Raw genomic sequence first — 10,413 nt, forward strand, 5'->3', positions numbered from 1 at the left:
TCCTTTTTAACTTTAATTTTCAGAGTCACAGCATACAGACAACAGTTCGTTTACATATGGTCATATCAATATATTAGCAATCATTGTATCGAACGAAAATGATGTTTGACGATTAATTGTATAATTGTATTGAAGATGAAGAAATACTTTGATACAATAGAAGGGGACAGAGGTAAAGTTTTCAATATTTTACATATTCCATCTTCAGTATACAGAGCAAAATAGAAAGACGTAATTTCTAACTAACTAAATAAAATATATTGCTGAAATTACGATAATGTGAAACTAAAATACACGGAAAGTAAATTACTGACAATAAAACATGCTGTAAATATTTTAAAATGTGCTATTTGAATGAAGACTACATGATATTCGGTGTAGATTAAAGTTGTTTAATGTGGATGGTTTCTTTAAGTGCTAATTCCAGATCAGTGTTATCCATACAAACGATACTTATATTTTAATGTTCGTGTCCTGTTTCTTCACAGTTTTGCTTTATAAATGAAACCCATGACACGGGTCGTACGTCTAGGCGCAGCCGTTGCGAAAAGTGCACGAAAGGTTGGCGGCGGGACCTTCGATTCGTCGTCCCTAGAGGATACGGTCGGCATTTCGAACACCTGCTCCCGCCGAGTACACGCATTGGCCTCGGTACAAGTCGAACAGAGTCTCAGAGCATGTGCCAGCGATTGGGAAATTTAAACACCCGCGCCCGCCGCCTACCGACGGGGGAACCGATTTTCTCGATCTGTTTCGCGCGTGCGTGGTCCAACAGCAGCTTGCTCCAACGGGTCGGACGTCTAGACGCAGCCGTTGCGAAAAGTGCCCGAAAGGTTGGCGGCGGGACCTTCGATTCTTCGTCCCTAGAGGATACGGTCGGCATTTCGAACACCTGCTCCCGCCGAGTACACGCATTGGCCTCGGTACAAGTCGAACAGAGTCTCAGAGCATGTGCCAGCGATTGGGAAATTTAAACACCCGCGCCCGCCGCCTACCGACGGGGGAACCGATTTTCTCGGTCTGTTTCGCGCGTGCGTGTTCTAACAGCCGCTTGCTCCAACGGGTCGGACGTCTAGACGCAGCCGTTGCGAAAAGTGCCCGAAAGGTTGGCGGCGGGACCTTCGATTCGTCGTCCCTAGAGGATACGGTCGGCATTTCGAACACCTGCTCCCGCCGAGTACACGCATTGGCCTCGGTACAAGTCGAACAGAGTCTCAGAGCATGTGCCAGCGAGCGGGAAATTTAAACACCCGCACCCGCCGCCTACCGACGGGGGAACCCATTTTCTCGGCCTCTTTCGCGCGTGCGTGGTCGAACAGCAGCTTGCTCCAACGGGTCGGACGTCTAGACGCAGCCGTTGCAAAAGTGCCGAAAGGTTGGCGGCGGGTCCTTCGATTCGTCGTCCCTAGAGGATGTGGTCGGCATTTCGAACACCTGCTCCCGCCGAGTACACGCATTGGCCTCGGTACAAGTCGAACAGAGTCTCAGAGCATGTGCCAGCGATTGGGAAATTTAAACACCCGCGCCCGCCGCCTACCGACGGGGGAACCGATTTTCTCGGTCTGTTTCGCGCGTGCGTGGTCCAACAGCAGCTTGCTCCAACGGGTCGGACGTCTAGACGCAGCCGTTGCGAAAAGTGCCCGAAAGGTTGGCGGCGGGTCCTTCGATTCGTCGTCCCTAGAGGATACGGTCGGCATTTCGAACACCTGCTCCCGCCGAGTACACGCATTGGCCTCGGTACAAGTCGAACAGAGTCTCAGAGCATGTGCCAGCGATTGGGAAATTTAAACACCCGCGCCCGCCGCCTACCGACGGGGGAACCGATTTTCTCGGTCTGTTTCGCGCGTGCGTGGTCCAACAGCAGCTTGCTCCAACGGGTCGGACGTCTAGACGCAGCCGTTGCGAAAAGTGCCCGAAAGGTTGGCGGCGGGTCCTTCGATTCGTCGTCCCTAGAGGATACGGTCGGCATTTCGAACACCTGCTCCCGCCGAGTACACGCATTGGCCTCGGTACAAGTCGAACAGAGTCTCAGAGCATGTGCCAGCGATTGGGAAATTTAAACACCGCGCCCGCCGCCTACCGACGGGGAACCGATTTTCTCGGTCTGTTTCGCGCGTGCGTGGTCTAACAGCAGCTTGCTCCAACGGGTCGGACGTCTAGACGCAGCCGTTGCGAAAAGTGCCCGAAAGGTTGGCGGCGGGACCTTCGATTCGTCGTCCCTAGAGGATACGGTCGGCATTTCGAACACCTGCTCCCGCCGAGTACACGCATTGGCCTCGGTACAAGTCGAACAGAGTCTCAGAGCATGTGCCAGCGATTGGGAAATTTAAACACCCGCGCCCGCCGCCTACCGACGGGGGAACCCATTTTCTCGGCCTCTTTCGCGCGTGCGTGGTCGAACAGCAGCTTGCTCCAACGGGTCGGACGTCTAGACGCAGCCGTTGCGAAAAGTGCCGAAAGGTTGGCGGCGGGTCCTTCGATTCGTCGTCCCTAGAGGATGTGGTCGGCATTTCGATCACCTGCTCCCGCCGAGTACACGCATTGGCCTCGGTACAAGTCGAACAGAGTCTCAGAGCATGTGCCAGCGATTGGGAAATTTAAACACCCGCGCCCGCCGCCTACCGACGGGGGAATCCATTTTCTCGGGCTGTTTCGCGCGTGCGTGGTCAAACAGCAGCTTTCTCCAACGGGACGTACGTCTAGGCTCAGCCGTTGCGAAAAGTGCCCGAAAGGTTGGCGGCGGTTCCTTCGATTCGTCGTCCCTAGAGGATATCGTCGGCATTTCGATCACCTGCTCCCGCCGAGTGTCCCGCAGGACTGTCGATTCGTTTCTTTGCATTTGCCCTTCCCGCCGAGACAGATCGGACAGGGCCGGTGGAACACGCTACGACGAGTTCGACGGTACAGGGTAGCCACGCGGAACTCTCCCGCATAAGCTCTCGCCATAGAACCGCACATGATGGCATTAAATGGCCTTCTATACTAGTTGGACTTGAGTAGTGGACGTGGCGTAAGCGTTAAATGTAGTTTCCTTCGATATATATATTGCCGAGGGACTTTCGATTACCGGCTCCCGCCGAGTCATCATGGACGATGGACGTAGCGCAGCGTTATCGAACATGTCACCGAACAGAGGGTGGCCGCCACGCGGAACTCTCCCGCATAAGCTTCTCGCCTTTACCGCACATAGAAAAGCCGTACTTTTGAGTAGTGATGGCATTAAATGTAGTTTCCTTCTATATATATAGGGGACTGGTGAGCTTGACTGGAATCGACGATGGACGTGGCGTAAGCGTTATCGGCATGTCAGCAGGCTGTTGGCGGCAGGACTGTCGATTCGACTACCGGCACCCGCCGCCTACCGAGGTTATCGTCGGCATTTCGATTACCTGCTCCCGCCGAGTTCCCGCAGTTTCTTTCTGCCCTTCGGACAGATAGGCGGTGGAACACGCTACGACGAGTTCGACGGTACTTAGGGTAGCCACGCGGAACTCTCCCGCATAAGCTCTCGCCTTTACCGCACATAGAAAAGCCGTACTTTTGAGTAGTGATGGCATTAAATGTAGTTTCCTTCTATATATAGGGGACTGGTGAGGCTTGACTGGAATCGACGATGGACGTAGCGTAAGCGTTATCGGCATGTCAGCAGGCTGTTGGCGGCAGGACTGTCGATTCGACTACCGGCACCCGCCGCCTACCGAGGTTATCGTCGGCATTTCGATTACCGGCTCCCGCCGAGTTCCCGCAGTTTCTTTCTGCCCTTCGGACAGATAGGCGGTGGAACACGCTACGACGAGTTCGACGGTACTTCGGGTAGCCACGCGGAACTCTCCCGCATAAGCTCTCGCCTTTTACCGCACATAGAAAAGCCGTACTTTTGAGTAGTGATGGCATTAAATGTAGTTTCCTTCTATATATAGGGGACTGGTGAGGCTTGACTGGAATCGACGATGGACGTGGCGTAAGCGTTATCGGCATGTCAGCAGGCTGTTGGCGGCAGGACTGTCGATTCGACTACCGGCACCCGCCGCCTACCGAGGTTATCGTCGGCATTTCGATTACCGGCTCCCGCCGAGTTCCCGCAGTTTCTTTCTGCCCTTCGGACAGATCGGCATGTCAGCAGGCTGTGGCGGAACGACGCTACGACGAGTTCGACGGTACTTAGGTAGTTTCTTTCTGCCCCACGCGGAACTCTCCCGCATAAGCTCTCGCCTCTTACCGCACATAGAAAAGCCGTACTTTGAGTAGTGATGGCATTAAATGTAGTTTCCTTCTATATATAGGGGACTGGTGAGGCTTGACTGGAATCGACGATGGACGTGGCGTAAGCGTTATCGGCATGTCAGCAGGCTGTTGGCGGCAGGACTGTCGATTCGACTACCGGCACCCGCCGCCTACCGAGGTTATCGTCGGCATTTCGATTACCGGCTCCCGCCGAGTTCCCGCAGTTTCTTTCTGCCCTTCGGACAGATAGGCGGTGGAACACGCTACGACGAGTTCGACGGTACTTCGGGTACCCACGCGGAACTCTCCCGCATAAGCTCTCGCCTTTTACCGCACATAGAAAAGCCGTACTTTTGAGTAGTGATGGCATTAAATGTAGTTTCCTTCTATATATATAGGGGACTGGTGAGGCTTGACTGGAATCGACGATGGACGTGGCGTAAGCGTTATCGGCATGTCAGCAGGCTGTTGGCGGCAGGACTGTCGATTCGACTACCGGCACCCGCCGCCTACCGAGGTTATCGTCGGCATTTCGATTACCGGCTCCCGCCGAGTTCCCGCAGTTTCTTTCTGCCCTTCGGACAGATAGGCGGTGGAACACGCTACGACGAGTTCGACGGTACTTCGGGTACCCACGCGGAACTCTCCCGCATAAGCTCTCGCCTTTACCGCACATAGAAAAGCCGTACTTTTGAGTAGTGATGGCATTAAATGTAGTTTCCTTCTATATATAGGGGACTGGTGAGGCTTGACTGGAATCGACGATGGACGTGGCGTAAGCGTTATCGGCATGTCAGCAGGCTGTTGGCGGCAGGACTGTCGATTCGACTACCGGCACCCGCCGCCTACCGAGGTTATCGTCGGCATTTCGATTACCGGCTCCCGCCGAGTTCCCGCAGTTTCTTTCTGCCCTTCGGACAGATTGGCTGTGGAACACGCTACGACGAGTTCGACGGTACTTCGGGTACCCACGCGGAACTCTCCCGCATAAGCTCTCGCCTTTTACCGCACATAGAAAAGCCGTACTTTTGAGTAGTGATGGCATTAAATGTAGTTTCCTTCTATATATAGGGGACTGGTGAGGCTTGACTGGAATCGACGATGGACGTGGCGTAAGCGTTATCGGCATGACACCAGTCTGTTGGCGGCAGGACTGTCGATTCGACTACCGGCACCCGCCGCCTACCGAGGTTATCGTCGGCATTTCGATTACCGGCTCCCGCCGAGTTCCGCAGTTTCTTTCTGCCCTTCGGACAGATAGGCGGTGGAACACGCTACGACGAGTTCGACGGCACTTAGGTAGCCACGCGGAACTCTCCCGCATAAGCTCTCGCCTTTACCGCACATAGAAAAGCCGTACTTTTGAGTAGTGATGGCATTAAATGTAGTTTCCTTCTATATATATAGGGGACTGGTGAGGCTTGACTGGAATCGACGATGGACGTGGCGTAAGCGTTATCGGCATGTCAGCAGGCTGTTGGCGGCAGGACTGTCGATTCGACTACCGGCACCCGCCGCCTACCGAGGTTATCGTCGGCATTTCGATTACCGGCTCCCGCCGAGTTCCCGCAGTTTCTTTCTGCCCTTCGGACAGATTGGCTGTGGAACACGCTACGACGAGTTCGACGGTACTTAGGGTAGCCACGCGGAACTCTCCCGCATAAGCTCTCGCCTTTACCGCACATAGAAAAGCCGTACTTTTGAGTAGTGATGGCATTAAATGTAGTTTCCTTCTATATATAGGGGACTGGTGAGCTTGACTGGAATCGACGATGGACGTGGCGTAAGCGTTATCGGCATGTCAGCAGGCTGTTGGCGGCAGGACTGTCGATTCGACTACCGGCACCCGCCGCCTACCGAGGTTATCGTCGGCATTTCGATTACCGGCTCCCGCCGAGTTCCCGCAGTTTCTTTCTGCCCTTCGGACAGATTAGGCGTGGAACACGCTACGACGAGTTCGACGGTACTTCGGGTACCCACGCGGAACTCTCCCGCATAAGCTCTCGCCTTTACCGCACATAGAAAAGCCGTACTTTTGAGTAGTGATGGCATTAAATGTAGTTTCCTTCTATATATAGGGGACTGGTGAGCTTGACTGGAATCGACGATGGACGTGGCGTAAGCGTTATCGGCATGTCAGCAGGCTGTTGGCGGCAGGACTGTCGATTCGACTACCGGCACCCGCCGCCTACCGAGGTTATCGTCGGCATTTCGATTACCGGCTCCCGCCGAGTTCCCGCAGTTTCTTTCTGCCCTTCGGACAGATTGGCCGTGGAACACGCTACGACGAGTTCGACGGTACTTCGGGTACCCACGCGGAACTCTCCCGCATAAGCTCTCGCCTTTACCGCACATAGAAAAGCCGTACTTTTGAGTAGTGATGGCATTAAATGTAGTTTCCTTCTATATATATAGGGGACTGGTGAGGCTTGACTGGAATCGACGATGGACGTGGCGTAAGCGTTATCGGCATGTCAGCAGGCTGTTGGCGGCAGGACTGTCGATTCGACTACCGGCACCCGCCGCCTACCGAGGTTATCGTCGGCATTTCGATTACCGGCTCCCGCCGAGTTCCCGCAGTTTCTTTCTGCCCTTCGGACAGATTGGCGGTGGAACACGCTACGACGAGTTCGACGGCACTTCGGGTACCCACGCGGAACTCTCCCGCATAAGCTCTCGCCTTTACCGCACATAGAAAAGCCGTACTTTTGAGTAGTGATGGCATTAAATGTAGTTTCCTTCGAAAAGAATATATAGGGGACTGGTGAGGCTTGACTGGAATCGACGATGGACGTGGCGTAAGCGTTATCGGCATGACAGCAGTCTGTTGGCGGCAGGACTGTCGATTCGACTACCGGCACCCGCCGCCTACCGAGGTTATCGTCGGCATTTCGATTACCGGCTCCCGCCGAGTTCCCGCAGTTTCTTTCTGCCCTTCGGACAGATAGCGGTGGAACACGCTACGACGAGTTCGACGGTCAACCAAGGTCCGAGCGGTACCCACGCGGAACTCTCCCGCATAAGCTCTCGCCTTTACCGCACATAGAAAAGCCGTACTTTTGAGTAGTGATGGCATTAAATGTAGTTTCCTTCTATATATAGGGACTGGTGAGTTCGACTGGAATCGACGATGTTAATCGTGGCGATAAGCCGTTATCAGGCAGAGACACACAGTCTGTTGGACCTGGCAGTGCTCTGCACGATTCGACTACCGGCACGCGCCGCCTACCAAGGGTCCGAGCGGCCCTTCCTTTCACGGGGCATGTTATTTACGGTGACTGTTTCCCTTTCCCTCTCGGTCCGAGCGGGGATAAAAGCAGTACGTGCGTTCGACCGCACGCCTACGAGTTAATCCGAGCGATTAGCCGGTCTCAGTCAGAGACACACGGGATGCTGGACCCGCAGCGTGCTCTGCACGAGACCGAATTTCAGCTTGTGCGAGCGGCCCTTCCCTTTCACGGGGCACGTCAATAACGGTGACCCTTTCCCTCGGGGATAAAAGCAGTACGTGCGTTCGACCGCACGCGCGAGTTAATCCGAGCGATTAACGGTGTCTTTGTTACGAAAGACGTTCTGTTCCCACTGCTGCGACGAGTTTCGGGTAACCATGCCGAGACATCGGAATATGCATCATTTCGATATAACGGGTGTGGGTTGAGCTGTCCTCCGAAGGTCGGTTCTTCCTGATACGCCCTAGTTTGTTTCGTTTTATCGGAACTGTTGTTTTGGAGAACTCGTACTCTAGAGTGTGTAAGAGGTCTGTCTCGTGATTGGTGACACGAAGTAGACGAGAAGCGGCAGGCGTGTATCTAGCCACGCGTCTGCCGATTCGAGTGACTGTTTCTACTCGCCGTTGGAGCGGGTGAAGCACCGAACGAGAAAAGATACCTGGTTGATCCTGCCAGTAGTCATATGCTTGTCTCAAAGATTAAGCCATGCATGTCTAAGTACATGCCGAAATAAAGTGAAACCGCGAATGGCTCATTATCCAGCCGTTGTTCCTTAGATCGTACTTTCCTACTTGGATAACTGTGGTAATTCTAGAGCTAATACATGCAACAAAGCTCCGACCTCACGGGACGACGCATTTATTGACCAAGACCAATCGGACCTCGGTCCGCAAAATGGTGACTCTGGATAACTTTTGGCTGATCGCGCGGTCTAGCACCGGCGACGCATCTTCAAGTGTCTGCCTTATCAACTGTCGATGGTAGGTTATGCGCCTACCATGGTCGTAACAGGTAACGGGGAATCAGGGTTCGATTCGGAGAACTGAGCGGCTACCATCAAGGAGGAAGCAGGCGCAAATTACCCACTCCCAGAACGGGAGGTGACGAAAAAATAACGATACGGGACTCTATCGAGGCCCGTAATTGAAATGAGTACTCTAAATCCTTTAACGAGGATCTATGGAGGGCAAGTCTGGCCAGCAGCCGCGGTAATTCCAGCTCAATAGCGTATATCTTGTTGCGGTTAAAAGCTCGTAGTTGGATCTCAGTTCTGAACAGGGGTCCGCTTTGGCGGTTACTTCCTGGCCTAAACATCCTGCCGGTTTTCCTCGGTGCCCTTGATTGAGTGTCTTGGGTGGCCGGCAAGTTTACTGAAAAAATTAGAGTGCTCAAAGCAGGCGAAACGCCTGAATAATGGTGCATGGAATAATGGAATAGGACCTCGGTTCTATTTTGTTGGTTTTCGGAACACAGTAATGATTAAGAGGGACAGACAGGGGCATTCGTATTGCGACGCTAGAGGTGAAATTCTTGGACCGTCGCAAGACGAACTACTGCAGCATTTGCCAAGAATGTTTTCATTAATCAAGAACGAAAGTTAGAGGTTCGAAGGCGATCAGATACCGCCTAGTTCTAACCATAAACGATGCCAACCAGCGATCTGAGTTCCTCAAACGACTCGGCGGGCAGCTTCCGGGAAACAAAGTGTTTGGGTTCCGGGGAAGTATGGTTGCAAAGCTGAAACTTAAAGGAATTGACGGAAGGGCACCACCAGGAGTGGAGCCTGCGGTGACTCAACACGGAAACTCACCCGGCGGACACTGGAAGGATTGACAGATTAAGAGCTCTTTCTTGATTCAGTGGGTGGTGGTGCATGGCCGTTCTTAGTTGGTGGAGCGATTTGTCTGGTTAATTCCGATAACGAACGAGACTCTAGCCTATTAAATAGACGACTGATCACACGTGTCGGTCGATCTTCTTAGAGGACAAGCGGCGTTTAGCCGCAGAAAACAATAACAGGTCTGTGATGCCCAGATGTCCACGCGCGCTACACTGAAAGAATCAGCGTGTGATTGCCCTGTCCGGTAGGACTGGGTAACCCGTTGAACCTCCTTCGTGATAGGGATAGGGGCAATTATTACCCTTGAACGAGAATTCCCAGTAAGCACGAGTCATCAGCTCGTGTTGATTACGTCCTGCCCTTTGTACACACCGCCCGTCGCTACTACCGATTGAATGATTTAGTGAGGTCTTCGGACTGGCTGCTGGAGCGGCGCGCCTGTGTGCCGGAAAGATGACCAAACTTGATCATTTAGAGGAAGTAAAAATCGTAACAAGGTTTCCGTAGGTGAACCTGCGGAAGGATCATTATCGGGGATGTAGAGAGTGCCCAGCTCGGCCCGTCTTGCCGGCAGGGATTCCCCACTCCAAACAAAGACTCTCTCTGAACAATACCCGGGAGACCGCCGGACCGTCCGCGAAAGGGGTCCGCGTAGCACATGGTTAATACGTGTGTTTGGTCTCGCCGCGGTGGCTCTCCCGCATCCAGTGGGATGAGAGCTAGAACGTTCAGGTACCTTTTCGCGTCAGGTGAACCCCGTAGCGGGTGTCCGAGCCACGACGCGAGGTGTAACCGTGTTCTGCCCGTCCGGGAGTAGGAAACGTAAGGGTTACGCGAGCACGCGGGCTGTTTCCTCGCGGGGACAAACTCGGCTGCTAGGTTTGAGGCCCTTAGTCTTTAGAAGGGGCCCGCCTGCTTCATGTGATAAAGTCTCGAAACTGAAAATCCACCGTCGGCGGGTGGTGAGGAAATATTAGAGCCCCCGAGCGGGTGTTTCCTTGTGGCAAACGGAGGCTGCGTCTCTCCATTTCCTCCAGTTCGAGAATGTGGTCGTGAAACAGGAATTGACGGAAAGATTCACACGACTCTAAGCGGTGGATCACTCGGCTCGTGGGTCGG

This window comes from Tachypleus tridentatus, chromosome 3, assembly GCF_004210375.1.
Source record: "Tachypleus tridentatus isolate NWPU-2018 chromosome 3, ASM421037v1, whole genome shotgun sequence".
Lineage (NCBI taxonomy): Eukaryota > Metazoa > Arthropoda > Merostomata > Xiphosura > Limulidae > Tachypleus > Tachypleus tridentatus.